The sequence below is a fragment of the Triturus cristatus genome, chromosome 4_2 (genome assembly GCF_964204655.1).
Source record: "Triturus cristatus chromosome 4_2, aTriCri1.1, whole genome shotgun sequence".
In the NCBI taxonomy this organism is placed as follows: domain Eukaryota; kingdom Metazoa; phylum Chordata; class Amphibia; order Caudata; family Salamandridae; genus Triturus; species Triturus cristatus.
Window position 1 is genome coordinate 573781627 of NC_140586.1, and position 17749 is coordinate 573799375.

At 47.4% G+C, this 17749-nt stretch overlaps 1 protein-coding gene across 3 annotated transcripts in view; it reads right to left on the bottom strand.

Annotated features, from left to right (window-relative positions):
• NTNG1 (netrin G1) overlaps positions 1 to 17749 on the bottom strand; it is an 800162-nt gene that overhangs the window by 71632 nt on the left and 710781 nt on the right. The window lies entirely within an intron of this gene.

Genomic DNA, 17749 nt, shown 5'->3' on the forward strand with positions numbered 1-17749 from the left:
CGACACAATTGAAGGCCCATTAGCTCATGCATTGTCCTGGGTTTGGACATGTGTGCCACTCCACATGACAGGCAGTGGGTCAGGTGTGTTGGCAACTGTGTCATCAGGTAACGGATGGCCATGTGACAACTGACATAATTCAAGTTGTTAGTCACAAGGTATTGTACCTTGGCACTCACAACACTTGTCAACAGGTCTTCATGTTTTCTATGCTTTAGTTTGATGTTTTGTTGTTAAGAACAACATGCCTGCATGACAGATGTCTCCCAAGGAAGTGCACAACAAACCACCTTTACACTTTCAGGGAACACGCTGGCACAATTTAAAAGAAGGCACTGTTCTAATGAGACTGTTTTTCAGATTATACATATACATGTTTCCCCAGTGTTGTGGAAATTGGGTAAGTCCTTGGTTGTTGGTGATACCAACTTACGAGTGTCAAGTCATCAAGACCTCCGTGGGCCCATGTATATGTACTTTCTGCAACAACATTTCTTTCTAACAGTGGCTTCTTTAAAGAAGGCTGCCAGCTTCTTCAATGACTGGGTAAATGTAGTTTTGTGTGCACCTCCTTGGAAGCCATCTGTTATGAAGGCACATGTGTGTTCTGTTCACAAAATGGCACATTCCCACATTCTGACCATGTCGATTGTGTAAAGTATTGTGATTCCCAAGGGACCAACATTTTTTCGTTTTGTGTTCCAAAGTACTTACAGGTCTCTGAGTGTGGGGACACCTTTGGTATTGAGGTGTGTTACTTTGCCTTGGGGGCACCACTACTGTTTCTTTCAGGGTAAACAAGAGGTGGCATGACTTAATTGTATTGCTATGCTCACCTGTTCCCAGACACTAGCTCCTCAGTGTATTTCTCATTCAAGTTTTGGGCTGGTGTGTCCTATTTTTCCTTGTGTCCAAGTGGCATGGTGGGTCTACCAACTGGGGAGTACAGGGCTTACATATGTGCGGAGTAATCTAGCTGTTACCCATGAAGCATTGCCTGATATGCACTGTGACCTATTGTTTTTGTACTCATGTGTCAGATGTATACAGGTGACTGATGTTTTTCTGTATCTTCACCTTGCCCACAGCATCATCATTGGAAACCGAGGGAGACACCTGCACGGACCTGGATGAGGGACCCAGCACCAGTGCCACCAGTGCTGGCGAGTCTGTGGGAGCCAGTGGCACGGAGGGCGAGGGGAGTCAGTCAGAGGACCTGTCTGGTGGCGATTCCAACTACGACGCAGACGGGTCCGAGGCTGAACTCATCGAGGGGGCGGAGGCTGCTACAACACCTGGCAGCAGCCCAACATCTGTCCCCACCTCCTCCGTTACCATCTCCACCCTCCCAGTTGCTCCCGTCCCTTCTGTCCGTGCAGAGGCCCAACATGTCTCCTTCGGACTAGGCACCGCACCCCCTGCCCCTGTCACCCCTGCTGCCCTCAGTGCAGAGTCTGTGGACATACTGCGGCAGTTGCAGGTTGGGCAGGCATTGGTGCTGACTGTCCTCCATGGCCACACCACACTGCTGACACAGATGGTGTCGTTCATGGAGGGCATGTCAGCATCGATGTCTGAACAACGCAGGTTTCTGCGGTCCATGGACTCTTCCCTGACGGCAGCAGTGAGTCTCCTGCAGCGCTTCGTCCCCCCTACCCCAGCCCCATCCACACTTCCCTCTCCCATACCTGTCCCATGCACACCCAGACATTCCCAAGCACGCACCCCACCAGACACAGGCAGAACACCACCAAGTAAGGGCAAGCGCACACCTCCTGTCACGCACACTCAGGGGGATGTAGGCACACCCACTGGGTCTGGGGCAAAAAGACATACACGCAGCCACAGCCTGAGTCCGCAGGCCTCACAACACAGTCCCTCCAAAAGCACTCCCCTTGGCTCCCCTGCCAAACTGACACCCAAAGAGGTCGACATGAGTGAGCTGCCCATCACCCCCACTGTGACACCACCCCGCAAGCGGACGAGGAAGTCCCCAGGCAGGGTAGTTGAGTCCCACCCCCTCCTCCAAGAGCGCTGCACCCCATCCCTCGGCCACCCCCCCCTCCGTTGGCCCTGGGGTTTCTTCCGGTGCAGGGCTTACCCTGGACGCCCTGGCAGCAGTATGCAGCGACGTGCTCACATCCACCTTTGCCGCTGCCCCACCCCCTGTGGTGGAGACGTCCACCCCTGCACCCATCACACCTGCCCTTCCCCCTCCTGTCCCTGCGGTGCCTGGTCCTTCCCCACATGATGCCCCCCCTCCGGTCGACGAACCTGAGGGTTCCACTGTGCAGGCAAGCTAGGGGAGACACGTCCCCATGTGTCCCCCCAAGGACTTCTATTATGGACTGGCCATTGGCCTTTGTATATAGTGTCATTTCATTATTTGTTTTTTATGCTGAATAAAGCATTTTATTTTTACTTTGCACACTATTGCATTTCAGGTATTGATGTTGGTGCTGAGGCTCCTGGAGTTGGTGTTGTGGTAATGTGTTATGGTTCAGAGAAATGTTCGAGTCTGATGGTCATGAGGTGGACCATGGTATCTGCGTGCCATCACAAGGTCTCTGCAAAGAATCATTGGTAGTGTGTGTTATTTTGGTTTTGAGACATTGTCCCAAGGAGTGTTCCTTCCTCTGTGGCACCTGACATCTTCCCTGCAAAGAGTTGCACAATTGTTGTGCTGACCTGTGTCTACATTTCCTTTGTTGGTGATGGATCCCTTCAACTATGGCGATGCCCGCTCAGCAATGTCTCCGGCTGCATCGTCTGTGCCATCCTTGCTAGTCACTGTACTTGTGTATTGAGTATGTCGAAATGCCTTCATGGAGACATTCTCCCTTTTCAGCACTATGCATGTGTGCACTCCCGGCCTAGCACACATATGGTACTTGTTCTGCAGGGTATTTGGGCACCTGACTCACAATTGTGGGCATTGTATCTGTGGGAACTCCACCCTAGTCCTTCCATGAGAGACAACATCTTCGTGGCTGGCCCAGCACCTGAACATTCCTATCAGTCCTGGGATGTGCGTGACAGTGTGTGTTCCCTCTGGCTCTCTTAGTTTAGTAGGCAGTGACATGATTATGCAGTCTTGTGGCATGATCTCAGTGTGTGTATTGTTCTGCATCTGCCAGGGGTGGGTATGCATGTGTTATTTGTCCTCACACCCACATGTGGTGTGTCATGCAGTGGGGGAAAGACATCCATCCTCCTGGGAGTGGGACACTGCTGTCAGTTATGTGTTGTTATGGCACTATCATCATTGTCCAAAGTTAGGGATGCGTACATACACCCATGGAGTTGTGGTCATCTGATAATAATGTACACCCCCCCATGTCTCTGTCCACTGCTGGGAGTCCTCTGCACCCACCCCCATGTATCTGTCCACTGCTGGGAGTCCTCTGCACCCACCCATATATGTCTGTCCACTGCTGGGAGTCCTCTGCACCCACCCCTCACATGTCTGTCACCTAATGGGAGTGATATGCACCCACCCCCATGTCTCTGTCCACTGCTGGGAGTCTTCTACACCCACCCCCATGTCTCTGTCTACTGTTGGGAGTCCTCTGCACCCACCCATATATGTCTGTCCACTGCTGGGAGTCCTCTGCACCCACCCCTCACATGTCTGTCCACTGCTGGGAGTGATATGCACCCACCCCCATGTCTCTGTCCACTGCTGGGAGTCCTCTGCACCCACCCATATATGTCTGTCCACTGCTGGGAGTCCTCTGCACCCACCCCTCACATGCCTGTCCACTGCTGGGAGTGATATTCACCCACCCCCATGTCTCTGTCCACTGCTGGAAGTCCTCTGCACGCACCCCCATGTCTCTGTCCACTGCTGGGAGTCCTCTGCACCCACCCATATATGTCTGTCCACTGCTGGGAGTCCTCTGCACCCACCCCTCACATGTCTGTCCACTGCTGGGAGTGATATGCACACACCCCCATGTCTCTGTCCACTGCTGGGAGTCCTCTGCACCCACCCCCATGTCTCTGTCCACTGCTGGGAGTCCTCTGCACCCACCCCTCACATGTCTGTCCACTGCTGGGAGTGATATGCACCCACCCCCATGTCTCTGTCCACTGCTGGGAGTCCTCTGCACCCACCCATATATGTCTGTCCACTGCTGGGAGTCCTCTGCACCCACCCCTCACATGTCTGTCCACTGCTGGGAGTGATATGCACCCATCCCCATGTCTCTGTCCACTGCTGGGAGTCCTCTGCACCCACCCCCATGTCTCTGTCCACTGCTGGGAGTCCTCTGCACCCACCCCTCACATGTCTGTCCACTGCTGGGAGTGATATGCACCCACCCCATGTCTCTGTTCACTGCTGGGAGTCCTCTGCACCCACCCATATATGTCTGTCCACTGCTGGGAGTCCTCTGCACCCACCCCTCACATGTCTGTCCACTGCTGGGAGTGATATGCACACACCCCCATGTCTCTGTCCACTGCTGGGAGTCCTCTGCACCCACCCCCATGTCTCTGTCCACTGCTGGGAGTCCTCTGCACCCACCCATATATGTCTGTCCACTGCTGGGAGTCCTCTGCACCCACCCCATACATGTCTGTCCACTGCTGGGAGTGATATGCACCCACCCCCATGTCTCCGTCCACTGCTGGGAGTCCTCTGCACCCACCCCCATGTCTCTGTCCACTGCTGGGAGTCCTCTGCACCCACCCCCATGTCTCTGTCCACTGCTGGGAGTCCTCCGCATCCACCCCTCACATGTCTGTCCACTGCTGGGCATCCTATGCAGCCACCCACCCACCCCCTTGGTGCAGTACACTGCTGTCCTGGGCCTACACACACACCAATATAAAGGTAATATGCTGCACCAGGCCGTAGGCCAACATTCGTGGCGTGTGTACGCCTTGTATCCCAAATGTACTGGTGCCGTAGGGGTACGTGTGATACGGACCGTACCCCCGCATTCATGGGGTGTGTACGGTCCGTACCACGCGTACCCCTATGGCCCAAATACAATGGTGATACGGCCCGTACCCACGCTATGTATGTGTGGGTGCAGTCTGTATCACTATAGTAGTGGTGCCATAGGAGTACGCGTGATACGGCCCGTACACACGCTCTGAGAGCGTGTGTACGGGCCGTTCCACGCGTACCCCTACGGCACCACTACAATGGTGATACGGAGCGTACACACGTTCTGAGGGCGTGTGTACGGTCTGTACCACGCGTACCCCTACGGCACCACTACAGTGGTGTTACGGACCGTACAAATGCTCTGAGGGCGTGTGTATGGTCCGTACCACGTGTACCCCTACGGCACCACTACAATGGTGTTACGGACCGTACACACGCTCTGAGGGCGTGTGTACGGTCCGTACCACGCGTACCCCTACGGCAACACTACAATGATGATACGCACCGTACACACACTCTGAGTGCGTGTGTACGGTCATTACCACGCGTACCCCCACGGCACCACTAATATAGTGCTACAGACTGTACCCACGCCATGGATGTGTGAGTACGGTGCGCATCACTATTGTAGTGTTGCCGCAGGGGTACGCGTACACGTCCACTTCCGTTGTTGCGTGACGCAAGGATTGGTGGACACGCCCCCCAGAGTGACCAGACCCTTGAGGTAATGTATGTCCTCAATATTGTAGGTTTTAATTTGGGTAGGGGGTATGTTTCCTGCCCCTCACCCCCCCTTGGCCCCTGGGTGTTGTTCTCACCTTCTGCGGCGTGTGCGTCGGGTTCGGTGCACCAGGTCATAGGCTAAGAGGGCCGGGATGACACGTAGGATGGGGTCCATGGCTGTCCCTCACGTAACGGGGCTCCGTTTTCGCGTCGGACTCAGTATTTCGGCTTTTTTTGGCTGCCGTAAAAAAATAGCTGTGCAGAGTGACGTAGTGACAAATCGTACTTGCTGGTCTGTAAAACGTTGCCTGACTCCGTACGGACGTCGCGTACGCGCTGTCCAGGATCAGACTCGTAGGTATTTTTTAGCCGTACGGTGTCCACTGCTGGGAGTGATATGCACCCACCCCCATGTCTCTGTCCACTGCTGGGAGTCCTCTGCACCCACCCCCATGTCTCTGTCCACTGCTGGGAGTCCTCTGCACCCACCCCTCACATGTCTGTCCACTGCTGGGCATCCTATGCAGCCACCACACCCTTGGTGCAGTACACTGCTGTCCAGGGCCTACACACACACCAATATAAAGGTAATATGCTGCACCAGGCCGTAGGCCAACATTCGTGGCGTGTGTACGCCTTGTATCCCAAATGTACTGGTGCTGTAGGGGTACGTGTGATACGGACCGTACCCCCGCATTCATGGGGTGTGTACGTCCGTACCACACGTACCCCTATGGCCCCAATACAATGGTGATACGGCCCGTACCCACGCTATGTATGTGTGGGTGCGGTCCGTATCACTATAGTAGTGGTGCCGTAGGAGTACGCGTGGTACGGCCCGTACACACGCTCTGAGAGCGTGTGTACAGTCCGTTCCACGCGTACCCCTACGGCACCACTACAATGGTGATACGGACCGTACACACTCTCTGAGGGCATGTGTATGGTTCGTACCACGCGTACCCCTACGGCACCACTACAATGTTGTTACGGACCGTACAAACGCTCCGAGGACGTGTGTACGGTCCGTACCACGCGTACCCCTACGGCACCACTACAATGGTGATACGGACCGTACACACGCTCTGAGGGCGTGTGTACGGTCCATACCACGCGTACCCCTACGGCACCACTACAATGTTGTTACGGACCGTACAAACGCTCCGAGGACGTGTGTACGGTCCGTACCACGCGTACCCCTACGGCACCACTACAATGGTGATACGGACCGTACACACGCTCTGAGGGCGTGTGTATGGTCCGTACCACGCGTACCCCTACGGTAACACTACAATGATGATACGCACCGTACACATGCTCTGAGGGCGTGTGTACGGTCATTACCACGCGTACCCCCACGGCACCACTAATATAGTGCTACAGACCGTACCCACGCTATGGATGTGTGAGTACGGTGCGTATCACTATTGTAGTGTTGCCGTTCGGGTACGCGTACACGTCCACTTCCGTTGTTGCGTGACGCAGGGATTCGTGGACACACCCCCCAGAGTGACCAGACCCTTGAGGTAATGTATGTCCTCAATATTGTAGGTTTTAATTTGGGTAGGGGGTATGTTTCCTGCCCCTCACCCCCCCTTGGCCCCTGGGTGTTGTTCTCACCTTCTGCGGCGTGTGCGTCGGGTTCGGTGCACCAGGTCGTAGGCTAAGAGGGCCGGGATGACACGTAGGATGGGGTCCATGGCTGTCCGTTGCGTACTGGGGCTCCGTTTTCGCGTCGGACTCAGTATTCCGGCTTTTTTGTGCTGCCGTAAAAAAATAGCTGTGGGGATGTGACGTAGGGACGAATCGTACTTTCTGGTCTGTAAAACGTTGCCTGGATCAGACTCGTAGGTATTTTTTAGCCGTACTGTGTTTTGTACGAATCGTACGGAAATGGTATTTCTCTACGAATCGTACTTGCTGGATTGTACGGTGGATTTCCCGGGTACGAGTCGTATGGAGAATACGCTCCGTACGACGAATCATACCCGGGTTTTACAGGATCGGAATCGGCACCCTAATGTTAATTAAGTAATTATTAATTTTAATTTATTGGTATTTATAATTCACTTATTGTTAATTTATTAATAAATCATTAGTTAATTAAAAAAAATATTTAATTGATAAGTATGTTATTTTGAACCCCTGAGCCATCCAACACTTTCCATACTGTTGCACTCTCTGAAGTGGGAATAGTAATTTTTACCCCTGCGCTATCCAACACTTTCCCTACTGTTGCACTCTTTGGAGTGGGAATAGTAATTTTTACCCCTACGCTATCCAACACTTTCCCTATTGCTGCACTCTCTAGAGATGGAATAGTAATGTTTACCCCTACTCTATCCAACACTTTCCCTACTGTTGCACTCACTGGAGTGGGAACAGTAATTTTAACCCTTTCGCTATCCAACACTTTCCCTACTGTTGCACTCTCTGGAGTTGGGATAGTAATTTCTACCCCTACTCTATCCAACACTTTCCCTACTGTTGCACTTTCTGGAGTTGGAATAGCAATTATAACCCCTACGCTATCCAACACTTTGCCTACTGTTTGCACTATCTGGAATGGATATAGTAATTTTTACCTCTATGCTATCCAACACTTTCCCTACTGTTGCACTCACTGGAGTGGGAATAGTAATTTTTTAACCCTACACTATCCAACACTTTCCCTACTGTAGCACTCACTGGAGTGAGAATAGTAATTTTAACCCTTTCGCTATCCAACACATTCCCTACTGTTGCACTCTCTGGAGTGGGAATAGTTATTTTTACCCCTACGCTGTCCAACACTTTCCCTTTCTGGGGTTGGAATAGTTATTTTTCCACCTACGCTAGCCAACACTTTTCCTACTGTTGCATTCTCTGGAGTTGGAATAGTAATTTTTACCCCTACGCTATCCAACACTTTCCCTACTGTTGCACTCTTTGGACTAGGAATAGTTTTTTTTTTCTCCGCTATCCAATATTTTTCTGTATTGTTTTAGGTAATGCTGTGTATAATTTATTTTTACAAATTTTAAAGTATAGTCGTTTTTAATTTGCTATATATGTTTTATATTTTTATTTATATTATTTTTGTATGTGTATATATGTATTTATAATTTATAAAATGTTTTTAACAATGTATAAGTTATTTAAAAAATTATATATGAATATTAAGTATATATATATCCTATTTTATATGTATAGGTTTAATTTATTTTATTATATGTATTAGTTATTTTTTTTTATTAATATTTTTTAATATGTTTCTTTTAATTATATGTATTATTTACTTTATTTTACATTCTTTTTTAACATCTAAAATAACCGATATTTTTTACAACGATATTGTTGACATGGATATTTTTTTATCAATATTTTTGGACTTACCATGATGTAGATAGGATGTCGATATTCTTGACTTCGAAATTTTTGTCACAATATTTTTGTACCTCGATATTTTGTAATCGATATTTTGTCAGTGATTCACCAGGTAGGTGAAATTCCAAAACAAGTCATAGCCCTTGGCTCAGCTAGTACTCAGGGCCCTGTTGTCCTAATCTTAGTTTAAAAGATCAGTCAGATTTTTCCGCATGATCGCCCTCAGTGAAACTGTCATACCATGAGAGGTGTTAAACAATGGATTGAATATATTACACCAATAACCCTTCCACTGGTTTTTATGTCGAATTTATATCCACAGAGGTTACAGCTGCCAGGCTCCAAGCTTCTACTTCTGATATTCTCGAGCTCACTAGCACAGCACCGGTCCTCAGCAAGCACTAAACAAGTTTTGAGTGGTGCGCCTAGTCCTACACTAATTTTCATTAATTTCACAAGGTGTTTCCCATCTCACCAGTCCAGAGCATCCATCTTCAATATTGACTATTCCAGCATGACCTGTCCCTCAATAAATGCAAATGTAAGCACTCACCCCCATCAGTATCCGTGTCACCCATCTGTAAAAATACCCGTGTTTTCTTTTCTTTCTTTAATCTTTATTTCGACTACAATGAGTCATAAAAGAAAACGCAAAATGACATAAAATTACACAATTATTTCAATCAAAATAGATATATCCGTCATACACTTTATAGCCGAAAAGGAGTACTAATCAGTTACAAACACAATTTGTGCCACTTGCCTGGTAATTAACATAGCAGGAAAAAATGTGAGAACTAGATGATATCAAATTTACAAATACTTTCTTCTAGTTTTCCACATTGCGTCTAAGAATTTGCTGACAGCGTAAACGGTTAATGGTGATAAATCCGTTTTTAGTATTCGATAAGCCTCCATATATTTCCTAAATCCCCATTTTTTGCATAGGGGAATAATCCACTTTCTTCTAGATACTGTATATAGAGGACAGAAAAAAATTACATGAATATCATTTTCAGGCTGAACAGTGCAAAAGGGACAATTAAGAACAGTTGAAGGGTGCCATCTATTCGTAAGAGCACGAATGGGAAGGGAATTATATCTCCATTGGAGATAAAGCTTTCTAAGAGTTAGAGGATAAATGTCATTCAGCACTATCTCAAACTTGTAATAATCTTTCATTAAGATAAATGAACTTGTCATGGAGCCCAAATTTTCAGAGGTCAGCCAAACCGACCGGTTTCTTTCATAGTACATTATTGCCAAAGCTTTACGCGATATAGTCTTGGATGCAAGTTCTGGAGAACTCCATAAGGAGGGGCAACCCAAATTATCAAACTCAGCCTTGATGTATCTTATCCAAGGAAGATTTTGTATGGTTTGGAACTTCAATAGATCCAAGAATTCTAGTCTGTAGCTATTAAGTTCAGGGGTTGCCCAAAGACGTCGCCAAAAGGTTAGGGGTTTTAGGGCTAGTTCCTCCTTAATAGATCTAATTCCCAAATCTAACCTTAGGGGGAGAAGAGGAGTGCTGGAGGGCAAAGTTGATAATTGTCGTAGAAGGTTATTTTCAATAACCATAAATGGTTCAAGACAGTTATTGCCCCACAGTTCCGCCCCATAAATAGCTGCCGCTCTGGCCTGTACCTTATAGATTTCTAAGGGTGGGCCAATGGGTTTTATGTAGGAGCTTTTCCAAAGTTTAACAATCCCCCCAATTTTCTGCGTTAATTTTAGTTGGGATTTAGTTTGGTGTTGAGTCCATAGGAAATTTTCACTTATAGTCACTCCCAGGTACTCAAACACCCGAACTCTCTCCAGGCTAACTCCATCAATAGTTGGATTTGGACGGGATTTTCTTGGAGGGTTCAGAATCATAAACTTTGTTTTTGTTGTATTAATTTCCAGACCCCTATCCTGACAAAAGGAGACAAACCCATCCAATACCCGCTGGATGCCCATTGGGGACTTGGCGAGTAATAAGGTGTCATCAGCAAACATAATCGCCGAGATCCCCACCCCAGCGAGCTTTGGCGCGTCTCTATTAGGCACCATGTTTAGATAGGGGATAACTCCATTTACATATAGACAGAAGAGGGTGGGAGCCAGGACACAGCCCTGGCGCACACCCCTATTAACAGGGAAGCTAGATGACAGTTTCCCCTCTCTCCCACATCTAACCTTGGCGAAGTTGTCCGTATGTAATCGAATTATAATGTCAAGAAGGGGGGGAGGAATTCCTAATTCACGAAGAACAGCCCATAGCTTGGTACGTGGGACCAAGTCAAAGGCTGATCGAAGATCAACAAAAACTGTGTATAGGGATCCGCCCTCAACCTTGACAGTTTTCCAATAGAGCATATTAAACCTAAAGATCTGGTCAATGGTAGATACAGATTGTCTGAAGCCAGCCTGGTAATGGCTCAAGATCTCGTACTCGTCAATCCAGTCCAATAGGCGATTGATGATCAGCTTAGCAAAAAGTTTTTGGGCTACATCAATAAGGCTGATAGGCCGATAATTTGCTGGGAGGAGGGGCGATCCCTTCTTATAGATTGGGACCACCTCCGCACCCAGCCAAGAAGAAGGTATCTTCATACCCCTAGTAATTCCATTATATACAATTAAAAGATAAGGAGCCCAGACTCCTGGTTCATGTTTATAATGGTCACCAGGGACCTTGTCAAGACCAGGGGCCTTTCCCGCGGGGAGTGCAGCAATAGCATTCTGAACTTCGAGAATAGTAAAACTAATTGGGTAAGGAACAGAATTATCGCCCACCGGCAATTCAGATGACGAAGGAACTGTACTTGGGGATTGATTATTATATAAAAGTCTAAAATGATCCTCCCAAACTTGTGGGGCAATATTCGGACTAATGGCAGACACCATGTCAGTTGAACCGGTAGTCACGATCTTCCAAAATCTACAGGAATCTCGATCCGCCAAAGCTGATGTTAGATCGGCCCAATTCTGACTGGCCCACTCAAGTTTAGCATGGTGGGTCAAATAACGATAAGTACGTCGTTTACATTTAATGAAATCTAGGTCGGCGTTTGCCTTTAGCGCAGTCATTAATTCAGCTTTTGCCAATCTACAAGCTCGATTATACCATGAATGTTTCCTGGATTGGTATTTCTTCAAAGCAGCTAGGGGATTCAAAATATTTCCTAAACTTGCATAAAGTGCATCATTGAGTGCGGCAATCTCTCTATTGGTATTCGGGGCTAATTCAAACTCAATGAGGTCAGCCATTCGGTCCAGCGTTGAACTAACATTCCCATAAACTCTGGAAATGTCCTCAGAGTTACTGACCAATTTCGACCATTTCACCCTCCGTCTGTTATTTGAGAGGGCAAGAGTGTCAGTTCTATCTAAGGTCAGAGGGGGTTCAGTTAGATCCAGACCAAATAGAGCGAAGTCCAAGATTAGAGGGTTATGGTCACTTTCTCTCCTGGGAAGCACCACAAAATCCATGACTCGATTCCAATCCTTACACTTGACAAATATGTAGTCAAGGTGGGCCTCTCTACCGATACATTAAAGGTAGTCTTTGGGGGATTATCAGATTTGGATCGCCCATTGCAGGCTCTAATGGATTGAGCCAACGTTAAGGAGGTAATTTGAAGAGCTAATGGGGTCCAGACTCTTACTATGGGACCAACTACTTGTGGAATTTCCCATGAGTCATCCTCCTCTTGATTTATGGCATCTAATAATCCCTCTAGGGGTTCAAAATGGGAGTTAAAATCCCCACCCACCACTAAAGGGATACCCTCAGGCAAATCCGCCAATACCGTAGATAAGACATCCACAGCCCTTGATTCTGCCGATAGACTAGTCGGTCTAGAATAAATATTGATCAGGGCCATTTGTGTCCTAGCCTGCCAATTCAATATTATGGCTTGTACATCATCAGATCCTGTACTCAGGGCAGTAGCGGTGCAACCCAAGTGAGTTGCCACCCAAATGGAGAGGCCTCCAGACGGTCGGCCCTTACCTCCCCAAATAGCCGGAACAAAAATGGAGGCAAAACCCACTCGATGATGATTAGTCCTGGCCCATGTTTCCTGAAAACAGCATATATCATGTTGATCTATGAAAAGACCCCATTCGGGACAGTCAAGCTTATTTTGGAGCCCCGCTATATTCCAGGAAAGAATTTTTAATGAAGATCGGGCACAGGGAGGGTCAATAGGTGCACCAACATTATCTGAGATGGATGTAGGGTCATTATAGATGATTTCATTTGATGATATCGCCACAGTCTGTACTGAGACTAATTCGCACTCATCTTCGATAGGATTTGTACCAACTTGCAGTCAATCCACCTCTTCAAGAGGACTAAACCTATTTTGGCATGGGAAATCGTGGACACTAGGCTGATATAGCCAGGGATTTCCATGGTTCCGAGAGCTAGAAGAAGAAGAAGAAGAAGAACCCACCCTTGTCCAACCTTCTACGTTCTCAACATGTAAATTGTTATTTGATGGGGGATAAAAGTAGGAGAGTGGTAAGGGTTGAATGCAAGTCTCTCGCTGTTTCCCCCTCCAATTAAGGATATATGATACAATATCAGGATCTCCAAAATTCACCAGGACACAATCACCCTTATAGCGTTTAATTGAGTTGCCCAGCCAATTAATCCTCCTGACCATCAAAATAGCTGCAGTTGCAAATAGCGGGAGAGGCCTATGGGTATTTAACCAACTAGTGACTTTGTTTTTAAGAGAGTCATAGGTTTCTATATCAGGGTTGGTACACTTCGGAATTCCAGCCAAGACTAGAACATAGGGGGCCGCCTCAGGGGGTAAATTAACCACATCCTTCCAACTTAACTTCCCCTGAGTATTAGTATTAGTTCCCTCCTTAGTACTATGGAGATTTAATTCACCAGCATTATCCATAGGCCTAGGTTGGGCAAGCGGACGATTCTGTATTGGGTGAGGATGATCAGGAATATTCTGTGGTGGATTCATAGATCGAGACAAAGGCTGTAACTCAGCAACCGCCCCCCCTCCTACATGTTTAGGGGGGGCAGTGCTCAGAGACGAGGGGTCTGGGTGTTGTGCTCGGGGGACATTATCAGTTTTGGGAATAGAACTACCTTTATTTATTAAACAATTGGTAATAGTTCCTGTAGCTTTTTTTATTTCTTTAAGCGTCTCATTAATAGAATCAAATCTTGCCAAAAGAGGGTCAAATAAGAATTTTAGCGCATTTACTAGGGAGCTAACTAACTGGTCATTCTCTCGACCTAGCCCAGCAGCGCTACTGGGAGGGGAAGGGTGTTGAGATGTTTGGTTACAACTTGGGGTGGGTGATGAAGTCTGAGTTTCAATAATGCCTGGTAATACAATAGGTGAAACCTCAGTATCTAACCTGGCCTTTTTCCCACCCTTCATCTTCCTCACACTTTTCCTTTTAGGTATCGCCCCCTCCCGTGAGCCATAGGCTGTTTTTAGGGGTATTTCCTTCCCCGGCTCCGTAACAACATCTAGTGCCACATCATTAGACCTCTCTGAGATACATTTATGAGACTCATGCCGAGAGGCTAAGCTAGTTCTTAAGTCCTGGAGTACTGAATCGATCGTTTGGTCAATACTGTTCATTAAAGCAGCATGAGAATTATCCAGTCTCTCCGGAGTTTTTGCAGATGCGAGTAAACCAAGGGAAGATCTCCTAACACTTTCAATACCTTCCGACAGTCGATTCTCTAACGTTAACAACTCATTATTGACCACCGAATTAGCCCTAATAAGAAAATTGTCCAGTGTACCTGAAAGCATCGGAGTTGATGCCTGTAATTTCGAGCGTGTGGCCATTTTTCCTCTACAAGGGTGGAACAGGAAAGAAAAGGGGCCTGGTCCGGTCTTGCCCGTGCTTGAACGGGCTTAAACGGGCCCGCCCTTTGCCCGGGCTTCGCCCCGGACTGCGCCCCGCACGCGTCCCGCTCACGCGTATACGAATGTCGGTTAAATAGCGTTAGGAGGTGTGTCCGGGAAGAGGATCAGGTGCGGTGAATGATTGAAGACCAAGGCACCCTGGGCCTCGCAGTCCCAGCACAGGAGCAACCTCCCAGAGTGACCACGCTGTTCTGAATCTCCCCGCAATTCCGACGGCTCCTTAAGGATGGTGACAGGTAAAATGAGAATTAAAATCCAAGTTTGCGCCTACGAGCGGCGCCCGCGAAGCGGGGGCCGCGAGGCGTTTTATGGCGAGGCAGCGGGGGGTGTGTCCGGGAAGAGGATCAGGTGCGGTGAATGATTGAAGACCAAGGCACCCTGGGCCTCGCAGTCCCAGCACAGGAGCAACCTCCCAGAGTGACCACGCTGTTCTGAATCTCCCCGCAATTCCGACGGCTCCTTAAGGATGGTGACAGGTAAAATGAGAATTAAAATCCAAGTTCGCGCCTACGAGCGGCACCCGTGTTTTCACTGTGAATGATTCTCAGCTCACACCTAAATCCACCCCAAAAAAATGAATAGACCATACCTGTGGAAATTAAACTGTGCCGAAAACATATAGATGGGAGGAAACGCGAATGAAAAGCAAAAATATCATGTGAAAGAGGAAGGAAAACAGAAACTAGAGATGAAATTGAAACTTCATAAATAAAAATACATATTGCATTTTATCATGTGCATAAAAATACATATTGCGTTTTATCATGCGCAGTTTTCTATGCTGTTAAATTCCCTAAATCAACAATAGAAGAGAGGAGCGTACAATTTGTCCCCAGTGGCGTAGCTAGGGGGGGGCGGTGGGGGCGGTCCGCCCCAGGCGGCACTATTTTGTGGGCGGCGGCCAGTTTGGGCTATTTCCTGCAAAATAAGATTTGTACTTTTACACGAGTACCATTTCCGAAATCTGCCCATGTGGCAGAGATTTAGAGAGACGAGGCAAACCCATTTCTCACCTAACGGTGCATCACAAATTGCCTCGTTCCCAACCTGGAGGAAAGGGCACGAGCCCTCCGCTCCACGTCTGCCTGGAGAAGCGTGCGTGGTTGACGCTGCGCGGCGGGGCTGCGTCGCCCTGTGGAGGAAAGGATGAGGGGGATATTCAGTCATAGAAATACTGCCCTCAGCATGCCGGGTGGAGACGTACATCCGTTCTGCTATTGTTCATCGCATGTAATTATGCATTTGTTCAGGGAATGAGACCTTACACCCGCCATCACCTGCTCTAACAGTACGTCAATGTGAGAGACTCACTTTGTTTTCTACTAACGCTGGTTCCCGCCATTGCGCCATTTGCCTCTCAGATTTAATTCTCCTGTATGTGCAGTGCAGGTGTTTAATCGAGCACTGCATGTTGCGCTGAAGACCATGCATCATCGCAGAGGATGTGTGCTGGGGAAAGAAGCAAGGTAAACTCGTGAACAGGATTTCTAGCATATCACTAATTGACAAGAGTACTTGGCCAAATAATGAAACGTAGGCAACATTGAGCGAGGTAGAATCAATGCATTATTTAACTCGTTTTTGTTGATTTGGTAGAATATAATTAATTCATTTATGCATACGTTCTGTTAAGTGCAGATGCATCCACAACATGCTTCAAAGTGCTCGTGGAGACTGCGGAGTAAAAATAGGAGAAACAATAGAAAGAGAACTTTGGCTAATTGCAGTGTCAGGGTTTGGTGGAATAGGTGTGTTGTACGATGTTTGCACAATATCCTGAAGCTAACCCCACACGTAGGAGCTTGGACAATAAGTTCTCAAGGTGGTGTATACAAAATGGGGGACTTTCTAACAGCTGCTTGTATCAGTGACAAAGGTCGTTGGCAGGACAATGTTAGGCCTCTGGTTGGATTGTAAGGGAGGCATAGTGTAGAAAGGTTGTCAGGCTAATTCTTATGTTATTACCTATGAACCAGAGAGTTTTTAATCCAGTCGTTCAATCGACTGGCAACCAGTGAAGTGGTATAAACGCAGGTAACACTTTGATCCTACAACCGAGACATGTTCCTGCTGACAGGGCCGAGTTTTCTCTACTGGCAGTTTTGATTCACCAGCCGCACTGATGTTAAGTTTCCTTGTGTGTTCAGATGTTTTCAGGAAATGGTAAAAATGTCATGATAACACAAGTAAAAATTGTTCCTGCTGAAGGGAGATCACCATATTGTCTACTTGCAGATATCACTGATCATGAAACTCACTGATCATGAAGTAGCGCATAGGGTTAACGTGCCTGCTGCAAAGAACGTGTACCATGCAGTTCACTAAACTGCATTTTATGTGTCTATCTGAGTGAGTTGCTGCATTTAGTCACAGAGCTCCTTGGGTTACTTGCAGTTCATAAGTTACAATCCTAATAGCACAATTACATATGAACTCCCATCAAGGAGCTGCATTCAAACTGCATAGTATGTTAAAAAGTTATTTTTCCCTCCAGTCTTTAATTATCCTAATGTTGTTAAAGGTTTTTTTTGGGGTGGAAATACATTATTTTTATAGTACAGTCAACCACTAAGGTACGTTTTAAATCCTGAGCCTGTACTTCCCCGGATAAAAAACACTTTAAAAATATACTACCTACTTGTATGGATAACATGAGATTCCTACAACTTGTAATCCTCACAGTCATATGGATCATTTCCCATAGACTGATTTACACACATACAATTTGTTGTCTCTGCATAATGTATGTATGACGTAAAGTGCTCTGACACCCTACACTGGTATGAGGAGCTCATTAAAAACAATGGAACACATGAAAGAGAGAGGTTAGTACCCTTCTATTTCAGACGCTTTGCAG